This window comes from Manacus vitellinus, unplaced genomic scaffold, assembly GCF_001715985.3.
Source record: "Manacus vitellinus isolate BGI_N305 unplaced genomic scaffold, ASM171598v3 scaffold_26_pilon, whole genome shotgun sequence".
Lineage (NCBI taxonomy): Eukaryota > Metazoa > Chordata > Aves > Passeriformes > Pipridae > Manacus > Manacus vitellinus.
The window spans coordinates 11,332,382-11,355,021 of record NW_021939960.1 but is presented as its reverse complement, the minus strand read 5'-3'; the positions used below and the strand labels follow the sequence as shown (position 1 = coordinate 11,355,021).

Here is a 22,640-nt window from a genome sequence, read left to right as displayed (position 1 = left end):
TTTAGAGATAAATTGTCCTTCTCTATCCCCCTGTTCCCCTTTTCCCAGCAAGTTCCAGAATGGTTTAATTCTCCTTAAACCCAGGAATGAAGCTGAGAGAAAGCTACATTTTGTTCAGGGGACACAGCTTTTCCCAACACCCATAAACAGCTTTATATGTGACTTGAAATGATTCCACGTTGCTTCTGCTGAATCAGGCTGGTGAAATTATGAATAATCCTGTGACTTTGCACAGCTCAGGTCTGGGGGGCTGGGATTTTGCAAAGCCTTGAATATATTGGCAGTTTTGTACACTGGGGATTATTTCCTCTGATTATACAGAGATAACCGTGAAGGAAGCTGAGCATGGGTGCAAGAGTTTTTGGCTGGATGAAGGTCTAGACTGAGATTTCTTTCCATGGCCCTTTAGGGAAACAGAGTGTGAAAGGATCTGTCTGCTTTTATGGCATTTTGATGTGACTAGCAGCAGAGGAAACCTCTCAAGTTAACTCTCTATTCTGTCTTGCAGAATCATGAAGCCTGGATTATTCACACAAATTCTGGGGCAGTCTTCTGGCTTTTAAATACTTCCTCGAGTGACTTGGTGAAAAATGAGGAGCCAAGCAGGTACATTCATGGTTGTTTAAAGTATACTATTAAATTACATCCCTTACTGTAATAAATTTGGTCTCATGAGGCAAAACATGAAATGTAGGAGAGCTGAAGTAGAAAACATTGTATCCTATGACAAGAGGGAATGGTTTTAAACTGAAAGAGAATAGATTTAGATTGAGATATTGGGAAGAAATCCTTCCCTGTGAGGGTGGGAGGCCCTGGCACAGGTTGCCCAGAGGAGCTGTGGCTGCTCCATCCCTGGGAGTGTCCAAGGCCAGGTTGGAGGAACCTGGGACAGTGGAAGGTGTCCCTGCCCGTGGCAAGGGGTGGAACAAGATGAACTTTAAGGTCCCTTCCAACCCAACCCCTTCTGTGATTCTATGACTTTTTCTGGAAATTAGGGAGTTAAGAGTATTAATTAATGAAAAAAGGGCAAAGGAACCTCTTTCATTTGCCTTTAGAAGGCAAATGCTACTTATTTTAGAAATTTCACTTCACTTGAAAAATGTGAAGCTTCAGTGTGTGGCAGATACCTCCAAAACTGCCCCCCAGCCCTAGGAAGGAAACTCAGTGACCTGTCCATATCTCTTACTATGAGCACTAAAAGGTTACAGTTCTTTATGTGAGTACACAGATGAGTGGTCACTGGATCAAAGAGTTTGTAAGTCATGCTTCACTAATTTGCTTATTTTATAAAATAAATAACCAGCATGTGAGTTGCTGGAAACTTGGACCATCCTGGGTGTCCAGATCATGTGCTGGAGCAGGAGCAGTGAGGGCTGCCAAATAAAGAAAAAAAAAAGGAAAAAAGAATCACCACAGTCACACATATTACTCATCACAATCTGAATTAAGAATAATACTAAGAACTGTTTCTATTAAAGTAATCCTTTTGCGTAGTAATATCAGTTTAAAGAAATTTTAGTCCATATATCTGGTTGGTTATGTTAACAATAACTAAAACCTGCAACATTTTAAGGGATGAGTTAACAAAACAGAACCCAAACCTGAATAAACCTGAACATTTCTGGGCAGTGTTTGGGTAAGTCCAAACAAACCTGAATATCTTGGTGTTTGTACAGTGTTTATGTTTGCTTTTACATGGCTTTTACTGCCTCAGAAAGCCATTTATGAAGAGGAGGCAATGAGAAACCTGCTCTTCTCATGTGATTTTCATCATCCAGAGATTTAAATGAGTGGAATCTGCTCTTTTCATGCTATTCTGTCCCCATAAATTACTCCTGGAGGCATTAAAAGGGCTTGTGAAAAACACCAATAAATAGCCAAAGTAGAAATACAAATGTTGCAAACTGCTCAGGCTGCTGTGGCAGCAGCTCTGCTGTTAATTTATTGAGGAAAAGTGCTGAGGGACTCCAGGCCCGTGTCAGCTCTGCTCTGTGTGCAGCCTCATCTTACACTGCTGAAATCTGGGCTAAAACCCCGGCTTAGGGGACAGCTTTTATAACAGTGTCCTGAGCATCATGGCAGGAGCTGAGTGAGTTACTGTGATTGTTGCAGAGGAGCAGAGGATTAAGGAAAATGAAGGGAGAAAGGAAATACCAGCTGGGAAGGGTCTCCTATCCCGTGTCACCTGGGCAGCTCCTGCCCCGGGGATTGAGCCTCTGTCACTGCCTGTGGAACAGTTTTTTCCTTGTATTTCCTTTATTTCCCTGGAACACTGACTGTGTACCAGGGAGCTCTGCCAGGGCCCTGCTCTGACCCAGCCCAGACTCAGTCCAGCCCCTCCATCCCAGGGACAGCAGCCCCATGAGTCAGGATCTCCTGATTCCAGGGGAATTCCTCCTGTGCTGGCTGAGCCCTCCCCACTGCTCAGCTCTGGGAAAGAGCCACTCTCAGCTCGGGGCTGGAGCTGATTTCTCACCTCCCTTCAAAAGAGAACATCCTCACACAGGGGGTTTTTGCCTGGACAGTTCTCATGAAGCCCTGACTGATTCTTTATGAACCAGGAGAAACCCAACATTCACACAAGCCCCAGCGTGTCCTTCAAAGGCACTGGAGTGAAGTTTCTTGTCCCCTTGATAAGAAAACAGAACAAAATATTAGTCAGTGAAAAGGCCAGGTTGTCCAGCTTTTCCATGGCATGGAATTAGCCTGAACCCTGGTTTCCTCTCTTAGGAGTCCCCTCTGTGTTCTCCCAAGTGTGTTACCTGTGGGGGCTGCTCTGCCCCAGGTGGGAAGCTCAGAGCTGCTGCTCCTTCTTCCACAGGTTACTGGGGGGTCCTTTGGGTTAAAAAAGTTCAGATTGGGGTCTTTTTTCATGGGTGTATGAAATGAGGCAGTCCTGTGGCTGAGGAAGGGCAGAGCTCCACTCCTCACTCTCTTATGACTAAGTGGGAGAGGCAGAAAAGCACCTGGAAAATGAGGATACATTCCTGAGTATCACTGCACTGAAAATAACACAGAGCACATTTAATAAGTTTTTTCTAACAAAATTTAGATGCTAGTGCAGTGATATTTTAAAAATAGCTGGTGATGTACCTGTAACTAGGATTGCTTGAAACTTTCCAGGCTTCTTTATTTGCTTGTAACTCTGTCAAGCTCCAAACATTCACTCTGAAATTTCCCATGCTGGTATCAGCTCTGGTTGATTTATTTAGAACAATGTAAACCCAACACAAATAAAATTTTAAGGGGAATTTCAAAGTTTGAGGCAAGGGAGGTATAGGTGTTCTCTCGATTCACAATGAAATGAAATCATGAAATAACTGAATTTCCTGAATACTGGAAATTTGGAGTCCTGCTCCTACATATTCCTTCAGCAGTGAACATTATAAAATACAAATGGTTTTGACTTACCCAGGCACGTACATCCTGATTTTGTGAAACAGAAGGATGCAGTCAAAATGCTGAACTGAAACCTACTGGGCAGATTTTGATCACCTCTAATTTTAACTTGAAAGCTTTAATCATTTGGGCTTAGTATACAATGCCAGGTACCTTTTCCAGGTTTTGGAAAATTTCAGCTGATTATTACTCAGGAACAAGAATATAAATATACATAAATTTATATAATTACACTTATGTAACATTCCTATCCTATATATTGTATATATCATGTATATATATAAGAATTTTTATTTTAATTAAAAATTACATTTGTATAAAAATTTACATTTTTATATATACATATGTATAATGGAGACAGTGTTCTCCTTGAAAAGCTTATTATTTAGAAAAGGGTGTCGGGAATTCATGAAATTAGGGTTTCCTGCAAAGTGTTTATTTGGCTTCCTTTTGTACCTGTGTTTGGTCTAGTCTTTAATTACAGGACCATGTGCTATATTTAGCAGAGGACCCTGGGCTCGTTCCCTTCAGAAGGTGGAGCAGCTCAGGGGATGAGTCAAAGCTGGGTAGAGGAGGAGTCTGGTTTCTGGTGGACTTTGCCTGTATTTGCTGTGGAAACAGGGAAAGTGGAGTAAAAGAGAGAGAACTGAAAGGAAAATGGGGGATCTCATGGCTGAGGCATCTCAATCCTGCAAAGATCTCACCAAGTCTCAGAGAAGTCAATTTGAATTCTTCCCAACTGGCTATTAATTTGATTTTTTCTGTGTTCTCATGTGTAGAGTGCTGTTCCTCCTGCCATGGGATGCTGCACAGAGTTAAAAACTCTGAGAAATCAATTCCCAGACATCTCAGTTTGGGTGCCCAACAAAAGCAAAATGTTTTGACCTGAATCTCTTTGTGTTTCAGTTTCCCATCTGTCAAACAAGAATAATAATATCCTCTCGTTTTCCAGGGTGCTGTTAGAAGCAATGAGCCTTGTGAAAGCACTCAGATGCCATCCTGATAACAGCCCGAGAAAAGCTCACAAGAAAATCAGCAATTGTGTCTCCCAAGCAGGTTTGGAGTAGTTTGTGGTAAATAAGGCCTCAAGCCACATGCTGAAAAATGACACTGTAACAAAATATTGAATATCTGCTTATTAAGTGAACACTGTCCATCCTGAGGTAGAATCTGGTGGAAAAGAAGACATAATCCAATATTTAAAGAATGAATCATACAGCAGATGAATAAGGGTTTATGTCTATCCTTAGTTCTGATATTTGATCACTTGGTCTTGCAGATATAAGTCATGCACGTGCAAAAGGATACCTGTACCTAAAAAGAAACAAAATCTGAATTCCAAAATGGATGTTGTTCAATGAAATGTGCAGGATCTTAAATCTTGGCTCTGCTGAAGAGATGCTTCTTGGTGCCTGGTGAGTTTTGGAAAGGAGGAGACACTGCAACTCTCCTATTTGGGAAACAATTTTCAGGTAAATGTTAAAATGTAGGTTGCTGCCTCTCCTTTGTTTTTAAGTGATGAGCAAATTTTTCCAGCTGGGAAAGCTGATAGTAGAAATAGTTTTGGAATTAGTTCATGGATTCTTGCACACACCTGGATGGGCTTCTGCAAAAATTGCATGGGATATTACAGCATGTTCTGTTATTAACATTTCTTCCTATGGCTTGTGGAAGAGGGAACTCCTTGGTTCTGCAGCAATCAAGTGTAGAGCTTGCACAGAGCTAGACAGACTACTTATTAAAGATAAAAGAATATTTTGGCACAAGAACAAAGGGGTATTAATTGGCTATGAATAAATTCTGTCTGGAAAATAAAGGAAATTTTTTTTAACCACCACAACAACAGGATTCTGGAGTATCTTCTCAGTGGAAAGGAACATGGAGTTCCCAATTCCCTCACATGGTTTCTGATGCAAGTAAAGGAGTTTGCAGATCTGAAGATCTTTTTGAGGGTAAGTAGGTCTTAAGAACATAAGAAGTTGGTTTCTAGTCCCATATCTGCCATTTCTTATTCCTAAAAACAGTCCTCACAAGGTTGACGTTTCCTTTCTGCACTTCACACAGGAGACAGGGACTCCTGGAGGGATGAAAGAATAAATCCAATCTCCTCAGCCTCCTTCAGGAGCACTCATGAGCAGAGCAAGGAACCAGAAAGGCATCTTTCCAACTCAGACAGGTCTTAGGAAGGAGTGAAGCACTCTGCCTCCTTGTGCCCCCTCTGAACCCTGCCCTGCCCTCTGAAGGGTGCAGAGCACCCATGGCAGAGGGTCTAGGGGGATACAGGGGTGTCTGTACCCCCAGGGTTTGTTCTCCTCTTCCTTTGCTCTGCTCTTTGCAAGGTAGGGCTGAATTGGCTTTGCTGACAAAGGATCCTTTCCAAACACAAGAGAGGAACAATTCCAGGCCACTGTGGAAGTCACTGGGAACAAACCATGCCCCTGCCCCTGTGAGGGTGTAAAGCATCTGATTGCTGTGCCAGCAGCAGGAGGCAGCTCAGGGTGAGCCCCTCCTGCTGCTTTGCCACTATTAAGATCCAGCAGTACCTTGAGGTTTCCTCACTGGCAATAATTTGCAGGATTAAATACTTCAAGCCACTCTAAAATTAGTTCCAGGAGGCATTTTGTGCTTTCATTTCAGAGCTCTCGTGAGCCTTTCCTACTTTGTGAGTCTGCTCCAGCTAATTACCTGATGGTTACAGCGCTCCAGAAGATTTCAAGTATCTGTCTTTTCCACTGCTCTAAAGACCCAAGTGGGGTTACAGAGCAGAACTTGCACCAGGAGTGTTTGCCAAACACTGTAATGAGCTGAGACAGCTCCGTGAGATGGGCAAATAAACCACTGCAGACAAAATTACCTTTGTCCAGCGTCTCCAGCCAAGATGTAAAGCAAACTTATTTTCAGCCTTTAAAAACATCTCAGAAACCCATTGAAAGAAATTTTATGTCTTGAGCCCTCCCCATGTGTCTGATCCCTTGGGGAGGCTGCAGAATCACAGCAGGCATTTTCAGCCCCCAGTGCTGTGGTTTAAGAGTTTGCAAGGAATAGTGTGTATTTTATTTTGAGAACACCTGTAATTCGTGGTGCTGCTGTTTGTCCTGTGCAGGCATGTCACTGTCAGAGCCAGAGGTAGAATAATTTTTGGAGAAGTGGGAAATCTTATCACAGCAGCAAAAAAAGCACAGTTTAAAGAAGACTGTCAGCAGAAATCCACTGGCAGTGGTATTCCCCTCTTGAAGATACAGTTTGCTCTCTTTGGTGTTTTTGGCCACATTTTTTGGCCCATGCTGACTATGGCTAAACCATGATCCTTTCTCTTTTCTTCCCACCCTTCCCTGGCCCCCTTGAGATGATTCACTCTATTCTGAATATATACATGTGTCATGTATAAAAACTCTTACTCTCCTGACCACAGCAGAATTCCAGAGGGGTTTGTTTCTCTACTTGTGATTTCAGAGGCTGATTTTTTCCACCTGGCATCGTGCCCCAAAGAAACCATCTTTCTCTCATGCTTCTCATGGTCATCACTGCTGTTAGCTTCTTTTAAAACCTGCTTGCTCGTTGCTTCTGAGGCATCAAGGCAGGTCCAGCTTCACCCACCAGTTCCCAGCCTTAATTTTTGAGTTTGGTGTTCATGTTGTTAAGCCTGTGGAAGTTTAAAACCCATTGCATGAATCCCAATACCAGGTGCAGATATTTTTATTCTTTGAGCCATCACTGAACAAATTGAAGGTGTTTATTCACTTACTCTGGATAAGAGATGTCCCTCCCCTCCAGGGTGTTTGGTGGAGCTGTTTGTGTCCATCCCCTCCAAGTGGGTGTTTGGTGGAGCTGTTCCCCACAGTAGGTCAGTGTTTCTTTCATCAACCATTGCTGGGAACCTCCAGCACATTGTCTGAAGTCGTGGTTTGTAAACACAGTGACCTAACACAAAACTCTGCAAGTACCAAGGCCCTGCTCCTGCTCCAATAGCAGGACTCAGTTGCTTCAATATGATTTGCAGTGTTTACACTTGGATGTGATGTTTGAAAGCCACGCTCTGAGAGAGAGACCCAGCTCCCTTTGAAGTCACTGGGAGTTTCAGCCTCCACTTCCCCAGCACAAGGGTTGGGCTCTTTGTTCTTTTGTCTGGTGCAGTTTGAAAATGATTGCCACGACCCAAGTGACGGGCTGGATTTTCTAACTTGTTTCCAGACTGTGCTCCTTTGAGACCAGATTCCTCTACTGCCTCTCCCAAAAGAAGATGCCAGAGGAGCAGGGATGGAGGAAATCCGCTCAGAGCGAGTAAACAGCTCGGGAGGGCAGGCCAGCAGGATTCATTCATGCTCATTCAGCCCAGGCTGGCTGGTTGGATTCCAGTTGGAGCACTCTCTTCATTACAGGCCCCCTGGGGAATGTTAATCTGTACAGTATAAACATTTATAAACATCTACTAAATCATTACACTTCAGCTGCCCCATAAACACTCCTGAATGCTTTCCTCAGGCAGCACTGCTTGGGTAACGTGTGGCTTTTTGGAATGAGTTTATGGGTGTTTGGCACCAGCAGAAATATGGGGAGAGGGCACGGGAGGTTAAATAACATTGTTTAAGCTCCATGGCTTATTTAGGATAAGGACAGAAGCTGTTTGTGATGGATTAAAGCAGGTCTAGCTGGTGGATGTTGAGGAAAAGCCCAGGTTGTAGAGGGGCTGAGAAAGCCCTTCAGCTTTGCAGGCTGGGCTTTAGTGAAGCCATTGCCATGAACATCACAAAATGCGCTTCCCACCAGTCCACTTGACATTTCTGGACCCAGGCAATACATCATCTTTCTTCTATGACTGCAACACTCACTGCCTCTGGAAGAACTGCCTGATGCAAGGGGAAAATGTAGACATAACTTCAGAAAACTGAGCCAGAACTAACATAACCCACAGAACTGTAATCAACTGGGCTGCAGGCCCAGGGCTGGCTTGCAGAACTTACAGAACACGTGAGTATATATGTATATACACATATATAGGCAAACCCAACTGTGTTTCTGAACCAAAATGAGCATGTATATGTATTTGCATCTGTGAAGTGACAGTACTTAGTTTTGAATGCACACCTAGCAAAGCAAACCTTGAGCCTCCTCAGTTCTTGGATGTGCCCTATCCCCTTCCTCCAGGTGCTGGCAGGACTGAGCATTCCCAGGACTGGGATCAGTGACTCCATGCCCACCTCTAGAAGTTGTGTTGAATACAGAAATAGTAAGAAAAAGCAAACAAACAATCCAAACCTAACCAGTCTCAAATGGATAAAGGACAGTCCCCTCAATTATTAATAATTTTGTTTGTTTGCAGGGGTTTGGAAAAGCTGGGAACTGATAGAGGTGTCATTAATTACCACAAGGATTGTGTATGAGTAATGTAACATGAGCCAAAGTTAAACATGTTGTATGTGAGAGAGATGTGTTTACTGACAGCCTGATGAATAGGTAACAACTTGATTTCTAAAAAGCATCTTAGGGAAAATTATTTAATTGGCTATAATTATGTCATATCCTACACTTGAGTGAATGTGCTGGTGTGCACAGATCTGTTTTACTTGCACATGCACAGGTATGTGGCTGGGGGGAATGGCTCAGCTGCAGAAACTGTGAGCAAGAGCCTTGTTTTGTGTCTCCTCTTTCTTGTGTTCACAGCACAGATCCTCTGCCTGCCAGCTACAGCCACAGCTGGTGGGAAATGAGGGCACAGAAAACAGGAGATTTTTTCCTAAGTGGACCTGGATGCACAATCCATGCCTTTCAGAACCTCAGGGCCATGGGACAGTGGCTGTGACATCTCCAGTCTGCCCTGGCTGCTCAGACACCAACATCAGCCAAAAGGGTCTCTCAAGGAGACGGGACAAGGAAACTGGTTTTACTGTGTAAGTTTAATTACCAAAACCTCCTAAACCACGAACTCAAACCATGCCCATTGTGGGCTAAAGGTGACTTCACCATATCTGTACTTCCAGCCTGCAAATCTCCCTCTGTTTGCCATCAATATCTATCTATTTATCTGTCTATCTATCTATCTATCTATCTATCTATCTATCTATCTATCTATCTATCTATCTATCTATCTATCTATCTCTATATCATCTATATCTATATTTTCAGTAGGAGAGGGTGGTTTTCCCTCAGATTTTCTGTGGCAAGTAATGAGGTAATTTAAAATCTTCTCTCTATGGTCAAGGATTGAGCTCACAGAAAGCATTACACATTATTAGCTGCAATTGGTCTTTTAACATCCCTCTTAGAGGGTCAATAAATGAGATTGCCCAGAGGTAAAGCAGTTGTTCTGGTGGGCAGGGTTATGTCACAGCTGGGGGCACGGCAGGGCCAGGCTGTCTGTCTGCCTGGGCAGGAGACTTCAGTCTCTAGAGTCAGTGTTCTATTAATTTTATAGTACCTTAAATTCATGTTGCAATTATGAGAAATAAGCAGAGAGAGAGAGAGAGAAAGATATCTCCTTTTAATATATTTTAAAAAATCTGGAGCCTATTAACCTACTTAATTCTAATTATATTACAACTGGACTTTTAACTCAATACTTTGCAAATAAATTCAAACCAAGGTAACCTGGATACACATTTTCCAACTCAACAACAGGAACATGTGGACAGGAGACAGAAGAGAGCAGAGCAACCAACATGATGCCTCAGGAGTGTCACATTATGCATTTTAATTTTTATCTTTAAATATCCAGGCTGAAATTTAGTGGTTTAATTCAAAAGCAAAAAAGTAAATGGTTTTCCCTTAAATGTAAATATCATAAAGTGCTTGCAGAAGGCACTTTTATCAACCTGGGTGAGTATCTGTGCCCACATAGCTGATTTTTAAGTTGTTCCTATCGAATTAAGGATCCAGAACATGAGCTTTTTATCCAGAAAAGTCAGCTTTCATTGTGCCAGTCCTCCTTTCTCCAGTCTTGCCTGCACAGTGAAGACTGGGCATGCCTTTCACAAAAGATACTGGCCAAATTATTGCCAATAGTAAATGGGCACATGGAAAATTAAAAATGGTCCATGAACAGCAAGAAACTGGGAAAAGAGGCAAGGTCAGCTGAATATAACCTGATAATTTAGTTCTTGTCAAGGAGACAGAGAAGTTGTACTTAGTCCTTGGGTTGACCCAGTGCATAGAAACAAACCCTGCAGCCAGCTGTGGAGATAAGCATGGCTTCAGAGTTCCCTGGACAGTGTTTTCCAACGCTGAGGTACATCCAACACAGGACTTCAAGCAAATGAGCAGATTGGGCTGTGGAAACAGTTTTGCTTCCTCCTTTTCTTGTGGTGTAAGTTTGGGCAGAGGGAAAAGTTTACCCTTAAAAGTTAAGTGCCATTAATGTGATTTTGGTAAGTTATTGCATCTATATCTGAGCTTTTAGCAATGTCAAACATGAGCATGAGAGTCTGTCTGACTTTGCCAGTGCTTTTCAGAAGTGTTTGTACTGTCATGTGAAAAGTTCAGGTCTCTCCAAATTGGTCCTTCTTGGACTGAACTTGTCCCTGTCACAAAGTCCATGGTGTGCTCAGTCTGAAGGAGGCAGGGAAGGGAAGAGCTGTACAAACCTCTGCCTTCCAGAAAGCTCCTTTCTCGTGGCTGCAGTGGATGTGTTTTGGAGAGGGACAAGGGGAAGGCACTAAAACCAGTGCTTCTGCCAAAAGGTGTATATGCTCTTTAGCTTTTTTCCAAAGGTATGGATTCAGAGCCATTCCTTCAGAAGGAATGAGTCAAGGGTTTGATCCAAGGGGTGCTTGTCCATAGCAATCCTGCCCACTGGCAGGGGTTTAGATTTGGACCTAAATCCTACAACCGTGCCCATTAATAATTATTAATAATTAAGTAAAAAGCCTTGGCAAAGTATTCCATCCACTGTAAACAAACATGTTCCCAATATGAAGTGCATTTAATGGAGTTTTGCAGCATTGGTCTCCCGGGCAAAAATATTAGTCTCTGTTTTCCCTCCCTGTCCTAATGGCCACAGCCAGGAGGGGGGCTGGTCTGAGCTGTGAAGGAGGCTGGTTTGTATCCACACTGAGTGGAGAGGCATAAATTGGCATTCCATATCATCTGAAAAAAAAAGTCCCAGCAATTATTAAAAGATTCTTATCTCTTGCTCCCTACATGGATAATGAGATCCCTCTCTGCTGGACTGAGACAGGCTGTCTCTCAGCTCACTTAATGAAATGGGCCCAAGTTTGCAAATTAGCATAGCCCTGACTCCAAACGTAACCTCTTGTTGTCTAGTTGTACATCAAGGCCCCTGGCTTATGTCTTTTCTTATTAACACCCCGTAATCATGTCAACCCTCTTTAGTTTTCATTTCCTGTTTCCTTTTACAAATTCACTTCTGAGTTTTGAGCCCGTTGGATGCCTTTGGATGCCTTTGGATGCGCTGAGATTTGATTTCTGTCTCCTTTTTAACGTTGGTGCAGTACAAGTTTATCAGTGGGGCTGGGGCTGGGTCAGGGACTCTGTTTTCTGTTCCATATTTTTGCTGCTTCGTTACCAGGTGATCTTAAAGCAGCTCCTTTTGTGTGTCTGTTCCCCTTCCACTTTTTGATTTTTATACTTTAGACTGTAAAATCTCAGCAGCAGAGATGTCATCTTGCTGTGTGTTTGGTTGGTGCCCTGTCGAGTTCATTTTTGTTTCTGTGAGGATCTCTGTGTAATAGATTATTATTAATAATAGAGAACAGTGATATTGCACCCTAACAAACACAATAAGCTAAAGGCTTTCTGAGAAGTCAAGAAGGATGAACCCTTTGAAAGTCTTTTCCCCTCTCTCTCCCCTGATGTGAAACTTCATTGTTGGACCTTCAGAGAAAGAAATCAAAGCAGCCGAATGAGGAGAATCCTGATTCCTTTTGCCCATGTGCAGCTGACCCACTCTGCCTTTGATAAGGCACTGCCCTTCCACTTTATCCACTACCCTGCTAATTATCCTTCACTTTCATGAGCACCAAAATCCACACACATTAGAATAAGAAAAGAAACAGGGATGTGATTAGTTGTGTACAGATAAGAAGCAGCCCACGGTGTTAGCTGGGTAATAACATTTTTCTAAGATTCCTTTTCTTTTTCTGGAATTCATTTTCTCTCACTTAGATCCATTGCAGTAAAAAGTACTTACAGTTTGTAACACAAAAGATAACTCTTCAATGCAAAGCTTTAGTGTGTGTCTTTAAAAGATTTATTCCTTTATCAAGTATTAATTTAAGAAGAGGTGCCTTGTAGGTAAGGCAGCGACATCAGTCGTAGTCTTCAGGGCAGCAGATTTATTAATTTAATAGGTTTATCCATTTTACAGCTTGGATAATCATATTTCACTAAACTGGTACACAAGGAGCCCTCAGCCCATCTGACAGCTTTATTCTTGTGTCAGTTAACAAGCACATTTTGTGCTCGTGACCTTGTGAATTGTACAAGTGTGAGGAGCTGGGGAGGGATGACAGACCCAACCCAAGGAACGTGGCAGCACTTCAGTTTTCCTGAAGGGATTAATGAAGGGAACAGTGAGGGATCTCAACTGCAAAGGGAACCTAAGCATTTTTAATTATTTAGCTTAAGAAAATATGCAGAATTAAAAAAAAATAAAACTAATGGAATGTTAACTTAAAAAGTAAGGACCTAATTGGTTTATCAAAGATATCAGTTTAACAGCAGAATCCCTCCCTGGCTAGAGGGGAGTTCTTGAACTGGGACAACTAGAGAAGAACTGGGCTGGTTTTGTCCAAGGTAAATGTCTCTGTTACACACTTATGTTTGCTCCTTGTGACACTGTCCTTGCTGTGGCCACTAACTTCCCTCTATAACTGTTTAAAATTCTTGAAACTGGATGAGAATTATAAGACTAAGCCAAGAATAGAGCCAGGCTTTTAAAAATGCCAAGATAAAAGCCATTTTGTAGTTAAAAACCTCATGTATACATGTGTCACTTTAAAACATTTCTTGTTTGCTATATAGGAGAGAAGGCAAGAATACACTTCTTTATGGTTTGGGCTTTTTTTCTTATTGAAACTGTTGGGAGGAAAAGAAAATATTTTCCTATTTGTTGAAAAGCTTCACTTAAAGCTGCACTTTTTCTAAAAAACACGTTTCAGTTTCTTGTTGAAAAGATGACATATTCAGGAAGAAGATATTTCCTGTGCAAAATAACATTCAACTGAAACCTAACTTCTGTTCAGAAAATTTAACATAAAAGTAGGGGCCAATCCTACTCTGTCTTTTTAATGAAAACAAAAGCTGAGCTACTTGCACTGCAGTAACTGCAAGCTCTTCAAATAGAGGAGCAAATACCTGGGACCTCATCATAAAATGGTCCATTTGGCAGCACTGAAAGAACTGAAAGAATTGTAGACCTCAGGGATTTATTTTCATTTATATTCCAACTCCTTCACACCATTCTTGACACATAAAGAGGAGTATTTTGTGCAAATCAGAATTTGGGCCATGGGGACAGGAATTTCAAAAGCTTGGATATTAGTTGGACATGACAGGGCAGTGCTGAGGTACAATGTGCTCTCAGTGGACTCTCCTCTGGATCCTGCCCTGGCATTCCCTCGTTTTTGGCAGCAGGTGATGGTTGTTGAGCTGCTCCTCGCAGGTGTTGAGGTCTGTCTGTCCTTCTGGATGGAGAGCAAAGTCCAGCACTGGGTCTGCACGTCTGGAGAACTTCCCGTCCTTCTCCAGTCCTGGTCCGTGCACAGCGAGAGTGTTTGGGTTTAAAGTGTTGTGTGGAAATATTTATGTTTGCAAGAGAATTCCCTTGGAAAGAAAATATTATTAATCATGTTGCATTTTGAGCTGTTATATTTACTGAACTTTCCCCCTGAAGTACACAAACAAGTGTCACAGAGGGAAAACATTCCTCTTCTTGTAGCTGGAAATTGAATGTTCTTGCCTGCTCTGCTTTAGGAAAAGAAAGACATTACCTGAACCTTTTTGATTTGCAGGGCCTGAAATTATAATTGTATCCTGCCTCTGGCTGTGTTCCCCGCAGGTCTGGCAGGACTGTTCTGAGAGATGTTCCTCCCTTGATTTTTTTGGGATCCTGTGGTTGTTTTCATGGCTGGCAGTCTGCAAATTGGGGTAATGATTCCAAAGCATTGTCGTGTAAATGAAACTCCCATTTAACTTCTGACCACGAGGGACACAAAGAAGGTGGCCAGTTATGTTGGAGGACACCATAGCCCATCTTACCCTAAAAATGGCAAAAAAGGAGCTTTTGTTAGAGATGATGTGGAGGCTTTGATCTTTCTCTTCTCTCTTTCAGTCTGGAGAACGTTGTTCCAGGACCATGCTCAGTCCCAGGGCTGTGTTGTCCCAGGAATGTGTTGTCCCAGGAATGTGTTGTCCCAGTGCTGTGTCAGAGTTGGCTGTGGGTGCATTACCAGTTGGGAGCCCTAATTATTATCAATTTGCAGATTGCCTTGAATGTCTTATTAAAATTCGTGTGGAATGATTGATCATAATCAAAAAATTAATCACCAATCAGCCCTGGCAATTAACATTAGCAAGTCTATTTGCATATATCTGATAATTTATGCTGCTGCTGGAAGAAGGGACTTTTGCTGAATATTATTGATTAGGAAAGAAGAGCCAGATGCTTCTGTCACTGGGACATGAGGCTTTATTAGACATGTAATGTGTAAGGAACTGAAGGGCATTCCCACAGTCTGCTGTAACATGAGCATCTTCAAGTGTCTAGAAGGAATTTCTTAAATATTAAAAGTGGGATATTTTGCTTTAAAAAAGCTTTGACTTTTGGCTCTTATTTACTGCAGGTACTTTAAATCCATTAGGAGGAAAACACATGATAATATCAGCCTCAATAGTGAGATTTACATTACAAGAAGTTACTTAATAGATGTAGTTATTTACTGTTATGAATAAAGAATTTCCAGGCTTGCAATTAGTTTGATTAATTGTGCTATTTAAGCTTTGAAGAACTGCATAACAAAGTCCTAGAAGTGGCTGACAATAGTCTGCACTGTTCAGTCAATGAATTTTGCTTAATAAATTTATAATCTTACTGCATTTTTTCTTTTTAAACTGATACTTCTATTAATGCATTTGTAAAGAGAGGTTTATTATCCATATCAGCAACATTGATTTTGTTTTCAAATTGTCTTGAAATGACTTGTAGGGTATCACATCTGATTGAAATGTTCTGAGTCTGGTCACATCTCCTGGTATTTTTTTGCATTGGAGTCTTTGGTTTTATTCAACACAGGGTGAGCAATATTTTATGCTTAAAATATATTCATTTCCCTTCTTCACTCAGCTGATCTGAAGAGTGGAAGTTTGCTGGGAGCTGTTAATTATCCCGTGTTCTGACTTTCCAGGGTTTCTGCAGCCAGCAGTGATGCACTGTTTACTTTGCAGTAACCAGAGAACCATGGCTGATTTCAGAACTGAAGGGACATCAAAATGTTAAAATAGATCTGAATCTTGTAAATCTGTACTGACCTTGGTGGGGAGTGAGGATCTCTGTTGCCTTCAGCTGGCTTGGGTAAGGAAAAAAAACAAGTCATCTCACTTGGGGTAGTTTTGAAGTTTTGAGCTTAAGGATGGAAATGAGAGACACATTACAGAAATATTTGAGGCTTATTACTTGGAGAGGGGTGGACTCTGGGTGTCCTGAAAACTGGGATAATCTAAAAGAAATAATCGAAAAATCTCACCTTGCATGGTTGTCCTAATTTACCTGATCTAAAGCCTGATTTTAATGACTATTAAGCATAGACCTGCGAAATCTTTTCCTCCCTTTTCTTCTCACAGCCTCTTCCACCCAAAGCCAGATTCTCCTGTGCATTCCAGCCAGGCTGGAGCAGAGACCTGCTCTGGGACCAGTTTTGCTGTGTATGTGTGTGACTGTCAGTGCTGTGTCCCCTGGGAAGTGCAGGCTGGAGTCAGGACCCTGCTCCCTGTGCTGTACAACCCCCAGACAAACCCACCCCTTGGCTTGAAGCTTTATTCCCAGGTTTTAATCTCAGTTCTTTTCAATTTGGGTTCAAGTGACTGTTCTCAACACTACACCCATCTGTGGAGAGCACTGTGAGTATGACAGCCTGAAATGAGCTCCTTGTTCCAATCACAATAAAGTATATAAATCACCCAAATGATTCTTGTGAATAATTCTCCAATCTATTGTTACTCGTCCCCCAGAAATAACAATGTAGTAGTGCTGGTGGCAATTAATTTTTTTTTCTGCAAACATGTTAAAATGAAATGTCTTTGTATCTTCTTTCAAAAAGGCAAAAGCAAATCCAGAGTGTTGAAATCTTACTAATGAAAACTGAAAACTCTTTTTGAATTTCACAGCTCTTATTAGTTTTTAAAAAAACAAACAAAATAACTCCTAAAAATTCTCCTGTTGTTTTTATAACCAGCAGCAGCATTTTCTGTTTGTTTGTTTCTTTACTTGAAAAAAATGATCAAAGTTACTTGGTTCTACTTGATTCTAACTCAAAAGTATTACTTTGAAATGTGACTTAGCTTTTGTCAAGCAAGTAAAAATGATCATTTCTGTTCTGTATACACTTAGAGCTAATACTTCATAAAAGCTTCTCCTCTGATGGGGTGACAACATATATAGACTGTACACAACCAGCAAAGGGTTTTTCTGTGTAATTTATGTGCCCCAGCCACACACTGAGCCCCTGCACTGCCGGGGAGGAGGAGGTAAATCAATCAGGGGTGATTTCCAGTGAACAGCCATATCACATCTACCACCCATTTGCTCTTGGCTGGCTGAGAAATGAAGCAATTTAAACCTATTGGGTCACGCTGAAATGGGGGCCAAAATCTTCTCAATGTGCTGCACACAAGGGAGCCTCATTTCATCTTCATTTGCAGGGCCCGTGGGCAGCAGTGTGGCCCTGCAGTCCATCAGTGTCTCTGGCACTGCCCCCTGGCTCCTGCCTGCTCAGCTGATGCCAGAGGGGCAGAAAACAACTTTTTGTGGTATGGATGTGGAGACTCCAGGCTGGAACATTTTGGATCTACTGAAAAAAATATGGAGGAAAACACAATTAGTGCTCAGTTATAATGCAGATATGAAGATAAGCTTGTGAAATACAAGTTTGTGGTGGAATATGAGATGGGAAAATAAATGTTTTCCACTTACTTAATGTTTCATATAATCTTGGATGTGTTCCACTGCCTGACTGTTGTGTTTTCAGAATATTTCCACATCTGTCTCAAAGCCTTACCCTTCTCAAATGGACCAAGCAGCTAGTTTCTTAGTTAAAATAATAATAATAATAATAAAGTGTAAGAGCACCCCAAGTGTGCTGAACCTTCCCACAGCTCGTGCTCTGTGGAGAAGAGAGCACCTGGAAAGGCTCAGAACTGGCCCACCCCCCAGGCAGGAGTAACACACAGCATGTGTTCCCTGGGGGGTTTTCCTGTTTCTTGTTGCTTCATATTAAAGATGGAATTCCATATGGACTTTTTAATGGTTGCTTGGAAATTGGATGTCTGTCACCCCAGAGGGATGTATTGGAATTCTGCACCTGATTGCATTTCTCCCTTCTCCCCCCAGGAGGAGTCAAAGGTTATGGTTCAGAGGGGAAGGAGTTGGCAGACAGCAGGTTCTCCTCAGGCTGAGAGGAGGCTTCTTCTCTTTACCAGCGTGGGCAGGTTATGTGTGGATGTAAAGAGTTGCTTGAGTTTGTGTATGTGAATTTAGGAATCTGATCCAAAATAAACTGACAGGAACAAAAAGCTGAGGCTGACCCCACAATAAATTGTTCTCTTCATCTAATTGGCAAGAGGAGTAAAACAAAGCAAGCAGATATAAAGCAGCAGTTCAGAGCTAGGCACAAATTTCTATCCAAATCTCTTTTGTTTCCTATACCTGCTTAAGGAAAGAATAAAAGGCTTTTTCTGAACTCTAACACTTCTCAATATCTTTTTGGAAATTTCAGAAATAAGAATATTTTCTGTTGCATTTTTTTTCTCTGCAGTGTGATGTTCCTGTGGTGCTGTTCTCGCTCTGGGCAGTGATGCACAGCAGGGACTTATCCAGATGGTCTGAGGAGGAGCCACCTCACCAGTGTAAGACTGTAAGAGCTTCTTCACCCTGTTTTGGTCCAAGTTCCTGAGCTGGTATCTCTGCACAACGTGTTGCTCATCAAACACCCCAGCTGTCCTCAGGTGAGCCCGTTCCAGCTCCCCAGTGTGTGTTGTGATGCTCTGACTGAATTACCTTCATTACACCTTGGGTAGTGGTTTGTACCTTGGCAATGCTGCTTTCTCCATGTCCCACTGGCAGTTCAGGCAGCAGAGGTGAAGGTCCAGGTCCCTGGTGTGTGATTCTCCTTGGAGCTTGGGCTGGTCTGTGCCAGCCAGGGGCACACAGGGTGGCTGTGGCACAGTCTCGTCCCCGAATCTTCCCCCAGAGCCCTGGGCTGCTCTGCCTGCAGTGCCTGCAGTGCTGTTACATGGCAGGAGTGGGGAGGGCACCGAGTGCCAACATCCTCTGGTGACCCTGAGCTGCTGAAGTGTGACTCTGCAAGTTATTCCAGTAAATCTGCTCCCTCCAGTTTGGTTTGGGAGAAAGAAATCTGTCCTTGCCTCTGGGTGATGGCATGTGGAACGGTGACGAGCAGTTAGCAGCAGTATTTCCAATTCCAAATATATAGAAATCATGAATAAGGTTTCCAAGTCTCAGAAATAATTAAATAAGTTTTTAGAAAGAATATTTCAGGTCATGTCTGGTTTCTGCCTTCTCAACTCTTTTAGGTGCAGTTGGTTTACTTGTGAAGTATTTAAACAAAAATACATGGGTTTGAAGCTTGCTTTTAAAAATGACACTCAGCTTCTGACATATTCCTGTCTTCTAGATCTGAGCTTTAACAGCAAGACCAAACATTCCTGGTAAATTTATACGTGCTAATAAATGCAAACTCCTTGCCAAAACCATATCCCCCACAATATGCAGAGAGCATCAGAAGTGAAAAGTAAATTAAATCTGTGACTGTTTCCTAGTTCTGTACTAGAGGTTGCACAAATTTAAAGCAAATGTAGATTATAACCAAATTCTGTTGCATGGGTTTCATTTACAGTAACGTTGCTGCTGTCAGCCAGCCAGTAACCTCTGCTCTGGCCATCAAACATCACCACTAAAAGTTCAAGACAGGTAAGAAATAATTACTATAATACCATTTTTTAATTTGTCTTCTGCTTTTCCATAGGGATTACCTTATGTTTTCCCTCTTTCTTACTTTTAAGTTTTCATTGTTTATTTTTAATACCATTTCTTTGAATGGTGACAGCTAAAACTTTAAAAAATGGAAGTTGAGATTCATAACAATCACCTAATGGCTGAAGCCAAGGCAGCAATGAAAGCATCAGTCATCTTGAGACCTGTGATATATTCACTGGAATTAACGAAATCACTTGAGTTGGCAGTGAAGGAGAGGTTGCCTTGTCATCAGGTCGCTCTGGCTGGATGTGATTTTATTTTAAGGCTCTTGTTGCACTCTCAGAGTCTTTAGAGGTGGTACCCAATTCTTTTATAGTTTTATAGTTTTCTTTTTACAGTGTGCTCTTTATAGTATAAAATGGTGGTTTGCACATGGCCAGGCCTGACCCAGCTCCAGGCTGATGTTATTAACACATGGACACGAGTCTTGGTCTCGGAGCTGGGTCTCACCTGGCCAGAGGTTCCCCCAGACCTGTCCTGTGCTGCACCCTGTGCCATCTGTGCCCTGCTCCCCAGCCTGCACATGCCACAGGGTTCAGTCCTCAGTGCAGCACATTGCTCTGGCTCTGGTGAGGGCAAAAAGAAGCTTCCCTTGACTTTAACTGTAGTTGTAAAACTTTCCAGACACCGAAGATTTAACTGTTTTTTGGGCATATGAACTCCACGGAGTCTGATGGAGTTTGCCTGCTCCAAGTGTCCATACCAGTGTTTTCAGGAAGGTTTTTAAAAAAGTGTGTGTTCCAGTTATTACCCATAATTGATATAATATTGCAAAAATCTATGTGGCTTATTGGCCTGACAGAGTGCAAACAGCTTTTTGGAAGTCTCCCGATATGAAATATTCCAGCCCCGGTATTGTTCTCGTACACAAAGTGCAGGGAGACAATAAGCAATAAAATACCAGATGGATTTCCTTTGAAACATAATTACTATCCAGGTGCAGACCCCACTTTTCATAGTCAAAGATTTCCATCATTTTAATAGGGTTCTTTTAAGTTATAGTGTGAGAGTCTCCTGAACTGAGCTGTTAGTCAGTGCACCATATGTGTGGTACCGGTGAAAAAGAGGGTTCATCTCACAGTCCTCTTTGGCCACTGGCTTTTTGTCCTGAGGATGGGAATTGAGGTGCCAGCTGGTGCCCACTGGGGCAGTGGTTTCTGGGGGGGCTCCCCTGGCCCGAGGCAGCTGCCCTGGAACTCGTTTGGTCCTTGCAGAGAGCCAAGCAAGAACGTTTTTCTTCCCTTCTCTTTTCCTTGCAAGGGAGCAGACCAGTCAAATAATAATAATAATAATAAAAAGGCATAACCAGCCTCCCCTCCCATTCTGACATGCTGAGTGCCAAATCTCCCATCCAGGCTGTAAGGAAGTGAGAACACAGTGAAAACAGGGGCTTTATTTAAGGGCAGGGCTGTGAACTTTTTAACTCTCTGTGCTCCCGGACGTGCCTCCTCACCCTGCACAGCTGCTGAGGCTTCCAGGGACTGTGGGTGGTGGATAGGAAAGGGGAAGAGGTGGTTTAGCTGTGCACAGTGTTTCCCATAAGAAATAAAGCAATAGAGTCTCACCTCACTGCCTGTTTTTCCACATGCATCGAGACGGGAATGTATTTATATAACCCTATTAAAAGGGAACACTCAGTAGCAAACTTGGTCTTTAAATAGCTACTGTTCTGCATACTCCCGTCTCCAAACTCCTCAATTTCAACTCACACCCACTTACATTCTTTTGACATATTCCTCAGGTTTGGATTTGGGTTTTTGTTTTTGTTTTTGGTTTTTTTTTTGTGACTTTAGGGTTAAATCCAAAACTTATTGAAAGCAGTGGAAAGACACTCAGTGAATTCAGTGGAATTTGGATAATACTCTTAGAGCTCAGATACCATGGTGACAAATGCAATAAATTACATGGACAAAAGTGGCCCATTTTGGGCCAGCTCTGCTTCCAGAGAAACAAATTAAACTGTTGCTATTGACTGCCACAGGAATCAGTTCTGCCCCTCCCTGGTGGCATTTCAGCAGCTCTCAAAACCTTTTACAAATAAGGGGAATATCTTTATCTCCCATTTACAGAATGGAATAAACTGAGACACGGAGCCACAACTAAACCTGGAGTCAGGCAGTGCAAAAGAGCTGGAATGAGCCCCAGATACCAGTCCTTGGACCACCCAGTGGAAAAAGAGAGTCAGTTGGCTGCCAGCAGGCTCACAGCCTCTCCTGGTGCTACCAGATCCTGCTGGTGCCAACAGGAGTGGAGAGGGCACCCACCATCCTCCTGTGAATGCTGAGTGTTGCTGAACTGCCCAGCCCTGCAGCAGCAGTTGGTTTCACCACCAACATGCATTATTTCATCCTTCACCCCCCCAGCATTCATATTTTCCCTTTGACTCCTGTGATGTTGTTTCCATTTAGCAAATACATTCTTGGGGTTTTTTTCCCATGTGTCCCTCCAGCCATCTTAGTTTGCCTCTTTTTTTTCCTTCTTTCCCTTAAAAACTTTTTCCCGCGTTCAGTGCACTAAGTGGATTTATGACCCATTTAGGCAGCTTACAGTGGCATTGCTTTTACAGTTCAGAGGCAGAAGGGCTGTAAAAAGATTTACAGTTACAGCAAGAGTCTGTTGCATGGAAGTTTGAGATCCAAATTAGACAAAGGGAGCGGGTCTGTGTGAGTGGCCAGTAAAAGAAGCTTGGAAACAAAAACAAATGAAATTGCTGTTAGAGGAGGAGGTTGGGATGGGGGCAGAGAAGGAGGAGGAAAAGTTGCCTGTTAACTACACGTTACTATTGCAACAACTCTGTTAATTCTGTTATATAAAGCCCTTTTTCCTCCTTTTTTCCTCTCTCGATGTTGTTGTTGGACAGATTTCCTTTGCAAACACAAATCTCAAACTGGAGAGCAGCAGCTTCACACAGTAGTTGAGATTCCAAGGCAGATATTCTCAGGATTTTGGCAGCTGGTTTTGCTGCTACTGGGACTCCAGGATACAAACTTCAGAGAATAAACCCCAGCAGCTGAAGGAA

At 42.4% G+C, this 22,640-nt stretch overlaps 1 long non-coding RNA gene across 1 annotated transcript in view; it reads left to right on the top strand.

The window, feature by feature from the left end:
* The first annotated feature begins 523 nt into the window (after positions 1-523).
* LOC108639938 overlaps positions 524-22,640 on the top strand; it is a 52,839-nt gene continuing 30,722 nt past the window's right edge. The window contains exons 1-6 of the long non-coding RNA XR_001920827.1: positions 524-606; positions 4,352-4,455; positions 4,679-4,814; positions 5,246-5,351; positions 18,381-18,570; positions 19,482-19,555. This is a non-coding gene — a long non-coding RNA (uncharacterized LOC108639938). The remainder of the gene's footprint in view (positions 607-4,351; positions 4,456-4,678; positions 4,815-5,245; positions 5,352-18,380; positions 18,571-19,481; positions 19,556-22,640) is intronic.